The sequence below is a fragment of the Phragmites australis genome, chromosome 4 (genome assembly GCF_958298935.1).
Source record: "Phragmites australis chromosome 4, lpPhrAust1.1, whole genome shotgun sequence".
Classification (NCBI taxonomy): domain Eukaryota; kingdom Viridiplantae; phylum Streptophyta; class Magnoliopsida; order Poales; family Poaceae; genus Phragmites; species Phragmites australis.
In genome coordinates, this window is record NC_084924.1 from 28,126,812 (window position 1) to 28,140,656 (window position 13,845).

General features: G+C 47.3%; 2 pseudogenes; one reads left to right on the forward strand and one right to left on the reverse strand.

Moving 5' to 3' along the window:
• Nucleotides 1-1,435: 1,435 nt before the first annotated feature.
• LOC133914704 (metacaspase-1-like) lies at nt 1,436-2,855 on the forward strand (annotated as a pseudogene).
• On the reverse strand, nt 2,254-4,974 carry LOC133915997 (uncharacterized; annotated as a pseudogene).
• Nucleotides 4,975-13,845: the final 8,871 nt, after the last annotated feature.

Sequence of the window (13,845 nt, forward strand, 5' to 3'; positions counted from 1 at the left end):
TCGACCACCCTAGTTGCCAAGGACAACCTACCTACTACCACTAAGTCACAGGGGGCTACCGACAATTGCAATCTTAGGGAACAATCAACCAATTGTTCTGCTTCCTTTGGTGAAACCCCTTGCGACTACTGGCTAGACTCTAGGTTGACACAATGGGACCTCTCTGATCCTTGAAAAACTATTTGGTTAGTTCACTAGTGCCTAGTACGCATCCAACATGGCACGACTACTGAAGTTGAAGTGTACTAGAATCCTACTCTCCACCCTCTCGAGGGATTGGGTGAAGCCGATGCCACTGAAAGTGCATCTAGGCCCGTTATGTGGGTTTTGGATAATTAATGATAAAAGATTAAGGGACTAATGAGTTCAATGAGATTATGAACAGGTTTTAGTCCCGTTAAAGATGTTAAATGACGTTGGCATCCCTCAAAAGGAAAAGAGAAGAGGCACATGGGTACTCAATAATTTCAATTGATTTTATTTTTGAATTTGAGTATAGGTATGCCGGACTATGAAGAGATATGTGTTTAGATTGTCTTGAGGATGTCTCAGTGCTCAAAGTATCTTTTTATCCAAAAGATGAGAGACATAAATCACCCCACGAACATTGGGTTTTCAAAGTTGCTTTGTGCACCCGGAAGTTTCGAGTGCAACCCGGAACTACAATGGTCCCTATTCTAGTGCTACTGAGGTGAGAAAAAATAAGAGAAAAATAAAATAAAAATAAAAAATATTTGTGAGTACTATCATTAGTGATTGGAGTTAGTCATTAGTGATGGGTTACAAGTTGAATCATCACTAATGACTGGCATAGGACGATCCATCATTAATGAGTGGATCATTAGTGACGAGTCAAGTTATGACTCGTCACTAATGACTGGCATAGGACGACCCGTTACTAATGATTGGCCTAGGATGATCGTCACTGATGACCTAGTCATTAGTGACGGGTCACAACTTAATCCGTCACTATTATCATCAGTAACGGGTCATGTTACGACCCGTCACTGATGATCTAGTCATTAGTGATGGGTCAGGTCATCAGTGACGGGTCGTAACTTGACCCGTCATTATTATCATCAGTGACGGGTCACAGCTTGACCCGTCACTATTATCATCAGTGACGGCTCATGTTACGACATGTCACTAATGATCACTTATTAGTGACGGGTCTATATCTAGTTTCGATCAGAATGGACATTAGTGACGTGTGTTAAGCAGCCATCACTAATTTGGTGTCTTCTTTGCTGTTTTCTTATGTAGTGACCTGCCCCGTGCTGTCACATCGCCTGCAACACAGTCCTGTAACCATTAATGATATGGGACATGTCATCTTACAAGTCCACCTGCCCACGACTACACATGGTGAGAGTGGGTGCCTGGGGAAGTTAAGCACTCGAGTAGAGGGCATTAAATGCAATCCCTAACAGGTTAGATGGGTACCTACCTCGCGACTAGGAGGTTGGTCGCTAGGTCCCCACTCATGACCAGAGCACTGGTCGTGGAATTTCTAGCTGCAATCAAGGAACTGGTTGCGTGAGGTCTGCCTGGTCACACGATTGGGCTAGGCCTTCGAAAATATCAACTACCACCTAGTATTCTGATGGTACGGGTCCTGTAACAGGGGACCCCTCATTCTTTATACTGATAATGAGGGAGAACTATCTTACTTACATCCTCGGATATGACCACAAGCGTTCCTCCCTATATTCATATATTGTCATCTCGCGGTTACACATGTGGTGCTTAATATTTATAAATCTAAAAATAAAAGTCTGATTACAACTCTACCCTTAATATCACTCATTTACGACTCAAGTTTATCGGTAACCAGTACACATATTCAACGTAATCCCAACTGTGCAGCTACGGCGACTCTCTGGTGTTCCATTTCTCCGGCCTGGACGAGCAGGTCGCCGACGGCGACGAGGTGGCGGGTACGTCGAGGCCATCTGTCCGCTGGACTCGTTCCAGAAGGGCCCCATCTGGACGACGAGATCAACGAAGCCATGTCCGCCCGATGGTGCACAGCGTCCGGCTCCACGCCGTCGTTGACGCCTGACACAACGCCACAGTCCTCGACCTCCCCTTCCTCTGCCGCGTCTCCAGGAGCGGGAACTGGCAGTGAGAAGATCACCGTCCACCATCAGGCGCTTGCAAGGGCACGAGCGGCGGCCAGGCCGTGCTGATCAGCGGCTACAACGAAGGCAAAAGCAACTATAGTGTGGTCAGTAATAACACTCTCATCTTCTAAATTCTGAGCAAAATTACCGATGAACCTTCGATGTTTCTTTAGATTGATTCCAAGTCAAATTGCTACCTTTTTTTTCAACCTGCCATGCCGTGCATGCATCCGTGAAGATGCCGGAAGCCTACGTTTAGGTCGGGGCCATGACGCACAGCTTCATCAAGGCAGTAGAGTGCGAGCCGCGCAGGCCGGGTCACCTACGGCCGCCTGCTCACCTCCATGAACGCCATGCACAACGGCGGCGGGATCTGCAACCTGCAGGGACCGATGGGCTCGCCGATCCGCAAGGTCGCCAACTTCAGCGGCGTGCAGGTGAGGCTCTTGTAGTCGCAGCTGCCCTGTCCGACAATAGCTTCGGATCAGTGTCACGGTTAAGTGACATGTAATACTACTAACCTTACCCTAACAAATTTGCTCTACGGCTGATGTTGCAGGAGCCTCGGCTGTCCTCTTCGGAGATGTTCGACATCTACCGCAAAGCGGTAATCCTGTAAACTTCAATACTCCATGGCTTGCCCTTACAAATTACTGCCATTGAAACTAAATAATCGCGGTATCAAATTAATCAACCGACGGGTTTAAGTATATATGTTGCTTGCTAATGTGTGTGACGTATCACCTGCCGTGAGAAGCCTAGCTCTCAGCTTCTGGAGAGCTTGGTTGGTCACCCATGCCTCCCGAGCCTACTCTACCTCATGGCCCATTGTAATAAGGCTGTTTGTTGTATCTTAAGTCTTAAATAAACTAAGTGTTATGCTACTGGATCTTAAATTGATTAAGAGAAAAGTCATAGGTTGTGACATTTATGTGATCAAACCACATGAACAGTGATCTGATCGATGGAACTGAAGCCGTCGGTTTTTGCCAGCAGCATGTTCAGAAACAGAACAGTCAGTCAGCTGCCTCTCAGACAATTTACAAGAGACCTTTCCAGTCCATGTAGTTGCAAAAGTTTTGGTACAGTTACAACAGCCGTTCAAGAGCCAAGGAAAATCGTAAAATTTTGTGAACCCAGCGCAAGGAGTTACCCAAGTTGAGGACTTCGCGCCATCAATATAGCTTAGCTGCACCTCCGGATTTAATTGGCAAAGGATTGTTAATGATTTTACAAATCCAACTACTTCTCAATATGCATGTCAAACTCCATTGTCTGTTGACGGCTGAGAGTTGAGACATATATATGAACAACATTTCAATTGAATTACTGCAATCAAACTTGTGAACTTGACGAACAAAAAAGCATAACTATCATGCCCGACGGCGAGGAGATGTACTAGTTTATGTATGGTTTTAGGACATGTATTGATTTTTAGTTGGAAGCAGAACAACCAATGAGTACTTTTTCCCCCAACTGAAGCGCGTGAAACTGGTTCCTGGAAATATTCAATTATGTTCTTGCACACCTCTTTGGATTTCTCTAGATTGGCCGCATGCCCAGCGTTCTTTACAACTACTAATCTAGAATTCTCCCCAAGATGCCTGTACAATATTGCATTGTAACTTAGCAACAGATGCTGCGTTTGATACATAAATATCTGTCACTCAGAATCAGATTCAGAGGGAAGCACCAAACTGACCTCTCCAACCTATGCGCCAGCTCCATCGGAAAAACTTGATCCTGCTCCCCCCAAATTATCAACGTTGGCTGTATAGTTGGGCCAAGAACGACATCAATAATTGCGCTACTCCAGTTGAGCAATCATACCGTTAATTTCGTTTTTTCAGTTGTTTCCAAGGTTTTATTGCAATTAGAGAGAGAAACCACCTGTCTTATCTTTGGAAGATCTGATAATTTCCTATCGTTGATCAGAGCATGCAAAAGCTCGGTCTTCTCCTGGATGTGATCGGAGCCCATCACCTGATGATGTATCATCAACAATTGAAGATGGAATCATAACTACTATACATTTAAGCAAAGGAAAAACGAAATTAATGAAGAAATTAACGAGAGAGGAGGCAGCGGACGTTGATGTCTTGAGGAAGCAGGAGGGCATGAGGGGCGGCGGGCGGACGAAGGTGAGCTTCAGGAGCCGCCGCACCTCTGCCGACCGCCGCGGGACGAGCAGCTCGGCCGCCTCCTCGACGCCGGCGACGGGAAACAGGCCGGCGGCGAGGTCTACCTCCTCCAGGCACATGCCCGCGGACACCATAACTACCCGCTCGACGGCCTCAGGGTACATGGCAGCCATCCGGTACCCCACGAAGCCGCCATAGCTGACGCCGACCACCGCGAACCGCCGCACGCCCATGCCGTCCAAGGCGGCCTTGACGCTCCTGGCCTGGAAGGCCTCGGAGCGGTCGGGGAGCGTGGAGGAGGAGGAGCCGAAGAAGAGGAGGTCCGGGATGATGGGGTCGAGGCCGGCGGCGAGGAGCTGGCGGAGGTAGGGGCCCCACTGCCAGGTGGCGGAGGCGCCCAAGCCGTGGAGGAGGAGGACGTGGCGGCGCGCGGGGCGCGGCGGGGCCCAGACGTGGACGGTGGTGCTGGTTCCGGTGAGGGGGGGGGGGGGGAGGCGGACGGAGAAGGGGCGGAGGCCAGAGGAGAGGAACCGGCGCCGGAGGAAGCGGTCCCGCGCCGCCGAGAAGCTGAGGACGCAAGGCCAACGCCGCCGCCGTTGCCCGGAGGGAGGAGGCGACCCAGGCGCCGACGCCACGTCGGGGGCAGGAGCCATTGGATACCGCCGGCGTAGGGGCTCCGACGATTGCTCCGGCGTGGCCTGGGCTGGGTGGGCGAGGATTGATGACGGGGAGCCGGGAAGGGCCGGGTTTAAATGGGGTTGCTATTTTTGGCCGGGGGCTCCATTCGTTGTTAAAGGAGACACGTGGACAAACTATCTTGGGAAGGCGATTGATGGTTTCGAACATTGTCTTGCTCGTGAAGATCACCAAGGTCGAAGGTGATTCACGAGTTGGAATTGGACTTACAAAGTTAATCTGCTCAGCCCAATTAGTTACGCGCTTGTGCCGCCTTGTACCCAACATCCAAGGTTCGAGTCCATCCACAGCATGGCAAGGTAGAGTTTATTATTATTTTTTCACTCTATTATGGTAACTTTTCAAATAAGATTCATTCGAGCTTCTGTGTCAAAATACCATTTGGACCTTACAAAAAAAAATCTTGCTTGCCACTTTGAGGCCTTTTCCATCGTCATGTGGTATTTTTAATTTTTTTTCCCTTGTTGACATGGATTGTTACGAAAATGACAACTCTACCATCTCCCTCATTTCTACCTTGCATCTTCTCTCTAGGCTTCAGTGGGCACATCTTCTCTCTCTACCACGCTAACAAAATCTACCCTCTCGAACCCCCTCCCCCTGTGCGATGGAGAGTTAGAGAGACACCCACGCCAACGCCACGTGCCCGGGCGACCTGTCGAGCCAATCTGGCACACCAGGACGGCCATGTCAGCACCTGGATCTCACCCTCCCCATGCCGCGGTGCGAGGTTGCCACCTCCCTCGTCGTCCATCTCCCACTCCCACCACCATCCTTTGCCCGGCCCACCCCATCGGCCGCTGCCACATCAGCGGGCAGTCCCACGCCCATCATAGCACAACCGCCCCGCTCGTGGAGCTGGAGCACGTTGGCAGCGAGGCCGGTGACACCATGTGGATGGTGCTCCACTGCCCCATAGGCCGTGCCTACGCGCTGAAGGTCCTCTACGTCAACCATGACAATGTCATGCGTCACCGGATCACGTGCAAGAACTTGATCCTCCGCGTCGCCGACCACCCCGCCGTCGTCTGTTGCCACAGCACATGAAATGTGTGGCGGGATGGGGATGTGGCTGTCGGCACCAAGAGAGAAGATATGAGGGGGAAATGAGGGAAAGAGATGGTAGAGTGTTCATTTCCCATGACAATCCACATGGCATGGGGAAAATATTAAAATACCACATGATGGTAGAAAAAGGGCTCAAAGTGGCAAACGAGAATGCTTTTTATGGGGGTCAGGGGATATTTTGGTACATTAGCTCGGATAGATGTCATTTGAGAAGTTGTCATCCAATAGAGTGAAAAAAAAATTAATTAACCCGATTAGGCAGTGGCGGAGGTGGCTCAAGCCTTCCTACCCTGCGGACCTGAGGAGCCCTCCCAAGTCCTCTTTTAATTTTTGGGCATAGAATGGGAGGGAGGAAGAGAAAGAGGAAGAGCCCCTATTTGGTGACTTTGGATCTATCACTGCGGTTAGGGATTTAATCATGTGAGGCCTCAATGAGTGTGGCTGTTGTAATTAATGCCCTCATTGTTTGAGCTAGAGATTGTGAATTGTGGTTTTTAAGATCTCCAGCTCAAACAAATAGGCAGCTTGTAAAATCAGGTTGTAGCAATTGAGCCTTCAAATTTTAACAATCCATCTCCCACTTGATTGCTACAAATTGTGAATAACGAAAAGACCAAAATACACATCGGACTTTCATGGAAATTACCTGCCCTGCCACTGGCCTTACACCCCACCCCGACAAACCCCCCACCCCAATTGCACCCGATGCTTTCAACACCCGCTCTCGTTCTCCTGCGCAACCATAGCCACTGTCGCTACCGAAAATCGCACCGCTGCCATCGAAATAGCACGAATCCAGCATGGATGGATCTGCTGGACTTCAACATGGAGGCACCCAACGCACCGCCGCCATCATATTCTGGGATGCACTGCGAGCTCTGGCAACCAGCATAGAATAGATTATTTGTGAGAGGATATTTGTATGGACAAAAAAATCAAGTTTATATGGATGATGTATCTTTTGCTATTTACTTATGTATTTTTGTTTTCATAAATATTCTACGAGTCTGACCGAATGTGAAACATGTCACAAAAGATAAAAACGGCACCCAAAATAGCCAAGGGTGTTATAGACTTTTAGCATCCAAAAGCAGCAATACAACCCCTTAGAATCTAAGTTGACAAATAGCTATCAACCTTTTAACCCTTAGCTTTTTACAATCTACAATCTACAAAATATTTTTCATAATCCCCAGCTAAAACAAACATAGCCTAACTCGGACCCTCCAAGGCGAACCTTCCAAGGAAGGTTTGAAAAAAAATTCTATTTAGAGAGATTGTTGTTCCCATGTGCTATGGCCATTTCCATGTTTGACACGTGCCATGTTTTTGCTGGTAACAAAAAGGGCTTTACAAAGATGCCAATCAGCTGATTCAGCTCTTCGATTCCTCCTTTTCGCGGGGATATTAAGAAAATACCACTCTAAAGAGTGGTGGTTTGAGAAATACCACTCTAAACATTGCAATTCAAGAAATACCATTGTATCTAGTGTGTTATCTATAAAATAGCATGATCTCTACTTTTCAATATTTTTCCTCACTTTTACAATTAAATGGACTGTTTTACCCCTACATCCATCTCAGACAGAACACAGCCATATATTTCACTACTCCCACCACATGTTTAAACATGATGCAATGTAGCATATACGATCATATAGGGAGTGCACTACATTATTAAACACATAGGATCATAATATTTTGCCGCTCCATTCACCACATATATTTGCATAAAGCTTGGCATACATAAGTAAACAAATGAGGGCTCGACTATCATTGATACGGTGGCTTGCACCACCAATGAGGGCCCAACCGCCATAGCTATGGCTACCTACGCCGCTGATGGGGACCTGATCGCCGCAGCTACGATCACCTGTCGTCGACAGGGACCCCGCCACCGTACCTCTGGTAGGGCTCATCAAGTCGATTTGGGAATTTTGACCCATAGACACGGGTCCTTGTTTGCCTACGAAGATTTTTTACTTTGGATTCAAGGGTAAAAATGTCCGTTCAAGTGGTGAAAACTGGGAAAAGAAAGAAAAACAATAAAATATAGAAATCATAGTATTTTATAGACAACACAATGGATACAATGGTATTTTCTAAATTGCAATATTTGGAGTGGTGTTTCTTGAACCACCACTCTTTAGAGTGGTATTTCATGAATTTCCCCCCTTTTCGCTAGACGCTAGTGAAAGAGTGGTCCAGCCTTCTAGGAAGGAGAAGAACGGAAGTTCCACATGCCACAGGATGCTGATGTGGGCAACTGCTTCTAATCTCATTAAATTTAAATCTCTAAATCTATGATGATTCATGACACATGAGCTACTTGAATATCAAACATTTAAAAAAATATTCAAGTTGGAGCCCCATGCTGGAACATGAACCGGTCTACTTTTGAACTGCACATCCGAACATACAGAAAAGAGTAAAATGTAGTAGCGGTCTTCAAACTTGTCATGCTATGTCATTTAGGTCTACAAACTTTTAAAATGTATTTCTAGGCCATTAATGTTGTCAAATCGTGTCAATTAGGTACATACCAGTTCAATGGGGTCTTGACGCTAACGTGGCATGTCACGTGGTGCCTGCATGGCAAAGGAAGGCGGTACAGATATGGCCTCTCTCCTCCCTCTCTCTTCTTCTCTGATTGGCAAAATAGAAGGTCCCATCCCCCCGGAGCTCCAGTACCGGCAACCTAACAAAGCTAATCCTGTTCAACAATGTCTTCACTGGTCCGATCCCTGGGGGCCTGACCATGTGCTCAATGCTTGTTCACGTGCGTTCCCACAACCACTGGCTCAATAGCATCGTGCCCACAGGGCTTGGATGGTTGCAGCATCTTGACTTTGCCGGCAACGAGTTGTCCAGGGAGATCCTGGATGACTTGGCACTCTCAAAGTCGCTCTCCTTTATCGACCTATCGCACAACCAGTTGTGGTCAACGCTGCCGTCGAACATCTTGTCCATCCTTTGTCTTCGTCCTCAACCCCGACGAAAAACGCTGCTGTGGCAACCACCTATTCTTGCGCCTAGTGAGGTCTTCCCCATCCATCTTCCTCTATGAGCATCTCCTCTACCAACCTCACGTTATCCCCTATCCAATTTTTGCAGCGCCCCTCCCATCTTCCCCAGCACCAGCGTCCTATGCAGTTGCTGCGACCCATCGTCGTCCTGACAACCGGAGCCGCCTCAAATCGATTCCTCTGATCAGCACCATCCCCTTGAGTGCACAAAGCTTCCCCAAGCCTTAGTTTCTGCAGCACAAGATCGTGGTGAGCTGGCACCTTAGACCTGCTTTTACCACCGTCTCCCGACATCACGCCACCACCATAGAGCACCATTGCCCAATTAGCTATGCTGGCACCATCTCAGGGCTTCCAGGAAGCTGCCCATGTCGCCAGTTGCCACTACGACCAGCCAAGGAAGGCGGCCATCGTCGACCACCCTGACCACCGTCATATGCCATCGCCCATCCTCCATGATGCTCCACCGCCCGATCTGCCACCTCGATGAGCTTTGCCAATCCTCAGATAGGCTAGAGCCATTATCCGTTTGACCACTTGTGATGTCCTGAAGGTCATGGCTGTGAGACGTCCTATACCGTCACTCATCCATGGTGCCGGCACGATTCTAGTAGGCGTCGGTCGGTGCGCCGCCTCTAGTGGGACTGCCTAGGTCCCTCCTTTGCCCTAATCATCCTACTGCCAAGCGAAACTAGCTGTCCTCGCTATCAAGAAGCTGTGGCACGCGGTGCTCTTTCTCACATCGACCACGTCTAGAAGGAGATGTTGTTGGTGCTCTTGCTCACATCAACCACGTCTGGGAGGAGATGTTGTTGGTGCTCTTGCTCACGGGCAGTGTGGCAAATGAGAGAAAAAGAGGAAAAGAGAGAAGATGAGAGAGGGAGGAGATAGGCCACGTCTATATTGCCTTTGCCATGCAGGCACCACGTGGCATGTTACGTCAGCGTCAAGACCTCTTATGAACCGGTATGGACCTGATTGACACAGTTTGCCAATATAAATAGCCTAGAAATGCATTTTTATAGTTCATGGACCGAAATGACACAGCAAGACAAGTTCAAGGACCGCTACTGCATTTTACTCTACAGAAAATAAGTGACTTAACCCCTACCCCCCACGGCAAAACCGCCCCCTGCCTCCTCCAACCACCTACCTCGTCCGCCCCCGTCCTCCACGCCACATCAAATTCAATTAATTGTTCTCCCTCGTTGAACGTTGCATCTCTTCCTCTCCTCGCCCCCACGCAGGCGCGCTTGTGGGGGAGAGAGGAGACGGGGTGGTCGTGGCAGAGGTTGGTACCCTGCTGGCTCCCTATTCATCTTCGTCCCCACGGGTGGGTGCCATCTGATTCCCGAATCTAGTGTCACCAAATGCCCTCCTAGCCAGCGCCGCCGTTGCACCCTCGAGGTCTTCGTCCACTGAAGCACGTGCGGCCTAGCAGAGTCCAAGTCACTCCTCGACGGAGTAGTGGGCTTGGAGATCCGTCCGGGTGAAAACTGGTTCATTCCTATGTTGGTTGGTTAGTAAACCTTGCTTGCTTGGATGAGATTGATTCCTCTATTTGACGGGAGGGTTTGGTTTCATTCTCGATGAGACTCAAACCCTTGTTTCTCTTCCCATCAAATTCAATTAATTGTTTGTAGTGTTACCCTCCCTATGAGTGTAAGGTAATTCAATCAAAATACATGCAACCATGGTTCGATTAGGATTGCTCCAAAAAATTTGGGGGCTCAACTGAGCTCCCATGATCCAAGTGGATTCCGCCCCTGTCTTCTATCCTTTATCTTCTGTAATACATTGTTTTAATTTGGCGGTAGGGATCATTTGGTGCAGATGCTTTTTCTTGGGATGATGGCAAACATTTGTGCGCTTCTAGTCTAGTAAGGTGGTAGATGATGGATGTTACCGATGGATGGATGAATCATGCAACGATTTTTTAATGATGATCTCCCACAGCTTGGCACGTTCAAGGGTTCCCTTCATAGAGTTCGGCAGATGTTGATCTCCCACAGCTTGACACGTTCAAGGGTTCCCTTCATAGAGTCCGGCATATGTTCTTCATTGAGGTATGGCATTGGATAATGTGACACAGGCATTGTTCGGTTTCCCTCTGTTGTGAAATTTAGATTTACTTGTGCAGAGAGAAGTTGGCTCCTCATTTACTATATTCTCTCACCAAGCAGTAGGCTTCAATGTGGGTAAGTTACATTTGTGTTGTCATGCAATTAATGAGTCTGACCAGTAATATAACTAATCCATACTTTTTTGTGATCCATTGATCTTTTAAGAAATTACGACCGTGTTTGGTTGTCTGGTTAACCCCTAGCTAGACTAGCCCAATGCAGGATGCACATGTTTGGTTGCCTGGATAAGGACTTAGCTGCGCCAGCCCAATGCAAAGGGGATGTTAAGCCAGGCTAGACCTAGATGCCCAAATCAGCCGTTTAGCTCTGGCTAGGCCCGAATGATGCAGGGCCCACCATGAGCGGCGTTCTGTGTTGACCCAAGATGTGCATGTAATGACCTCCCGGGCGAGTGCTAGGGTTACCGTCTGCCCTCATTTGCACCACCTCCAGTTCGCTCTCCTCTCCACTTTGGACTTGTTGCGTGAGATCTGTCATCCCTTGCTAGAGAGGCAACTTCTCCTGGTAGGTCTTGAGCAAGGCGTTGCCTTCCTAGTGCTTGGTGCATGGTCTTGAGTGTCGAATCTGTGCAGTACTCCTTCCCCTTCTTCTTTATCCTCTATTCATCTTCGTATCTTGTTGGATTTGCATTGCTTGTTTGATGTTGCTCTACGTTTCTTGATTAGAGTTGCTTGCACCAGAGCAGTGGATTTGCTAGCATCTAGGTTTAAACGTTGTAGATCTACTTTGTTCCTTTCCAATTTGTTAGGGTTCATGTGTAATCGGTGTCGATCTGTAGTCGTGACCTATTCTACTTATGAAGTTAATATTACAACACCTTAATGTGCACCACTGCTTGTCACTGATTCTTGTGTATATCTTTTGCCTTTAGACATGGATGTTGCTACCAAGCATCGCGATCTCATCCTCAAGGGTGTTGCTCTCGTAGTTGTAGTGTCAGCATGGTTGTTTGTTAGGTTCAGGCGTCATTCTCTAAGTAGGCCATCTCTGACCTATGGCCCTTTGGCTGTGAAAGATCGTGAGAGGCAGGCTAACCTGCGGTTCATCTACCACTCTACTAACACTTAGTGTGTGGATCTCTTTAGGATGAGAAGGGCTCTGTTCTTCCAACTTTGTGACCTGTTCTTGTAGTAGGGGGTTATTGAGGGATAGTATCCATACCTGTGTTAAGGAGCAGGTGGCAATGTTCCTACATGTTGTAGGTCACAACCAAAGGTTCAAGTGCATCAACTTAACCTTTAGGAGGTCCTTTGAAACTATTAGTAGGTACTTTTGAGAAGTTTTGTATGTTGTTGGTGAACTAAGAGATGAGATGATCACTCCTCCTGCCACTATTATTCCAAGAAAAATCCAGAATAGCCGCAGGTGGAACCCTTACTTCAAGGTTTGAAGCAGTGTATAGAAAATTTGACATTCTGGTAGTAATTGATTCATTCATTGAACTTGATTAATAAATTGCCATATTACTTCATTTAGGACTGCATAGGTGCAGTCGATGGTACCCATGTTCTAGCTAGAGTTCCCAGCAAATACAGGGATGCTTTCCTTGGAAGAAAGCATACAACCACTCAAAATGTTCTTGTTGCTGTAGACTTCGATCTCAGGTTTACATATGTCCTAGCTAGATGGGAGGGGTCAACTCATGATGCCCTTATCCTGGTTGATGCCCTACCAATGGAGGATGGCCTAAGGGTACCTGAAGGTAATAGAAGTACAACCTTAGGGGTAAGCATTTTAGTAAAATTATTGTTGATTCATTGGTTTCCTAATGTTAGGTAAATTTTACCTAGTAGATGTTGGCTATGCAGTCGGGCTAGGGTTCCTACCACCATACAGAGGTATAAGGTACCACTTGAAGGAGTATGGGGTCAAGAGCCCTCAAAATGCAAGGGAGCTATTCAACCTAAGGCATTGCTCTCTAAGGGTAATAGTAGAGAGAGCTTTTGGGGCACTGAAGAATAGGTTCAAGATTTTGTACAACAAGCCTTTACATCCATATAAAACTCAAGTCAAATTAGTCCTAGCTTGTTGTATCCTACACAATTGAATCCTTAGGTACAAGGATGATGTACATGTCCTTCATGAGTCTAACTGGAATGCCAATGTTGTTGATGAGGCTGCCCATAATGATGTCACTATGGATAATGGAGCCTGGGTCATCAAGAGGGACACCTGGGCTCAGTAGATGTGGACCAACAGGGGCAACTCTAGAGGAGTCAACCTGATGTCTCTATTTCTATAGTGGAAGCTTGACTTCTTGTCATGTCCTACTAATGTTATCATTTATTTCCTGTGAAAAATTGAACTAGTTGTGGTGATGTAAGGTGTTGTTGATCACCACAACAGTGAGCAATGATCTTTGGTTTCATATTTCCAAGGGTGTCATGGAGTGCAATGATCATGTTTCCTTAGGGCCTGTTTGGCACAGCTCCAACTCTAAGATCCATACTAGATCTGAAGTTTGTATGATAAACTAAAATAGTTTAAACTTTTATTTTTAGTCTAAAATAAAATTCAGATGGCTCAACAAGGTACCCTCAATCCATCCATAACTCCAGATCCAAGATTTCTTAGAGCTACGTTTGACCAGCTCCAAGAAATCTTGGATCTGGAGCTGTGCCAAATAGGGCCTTAATTTTCCTTTCCT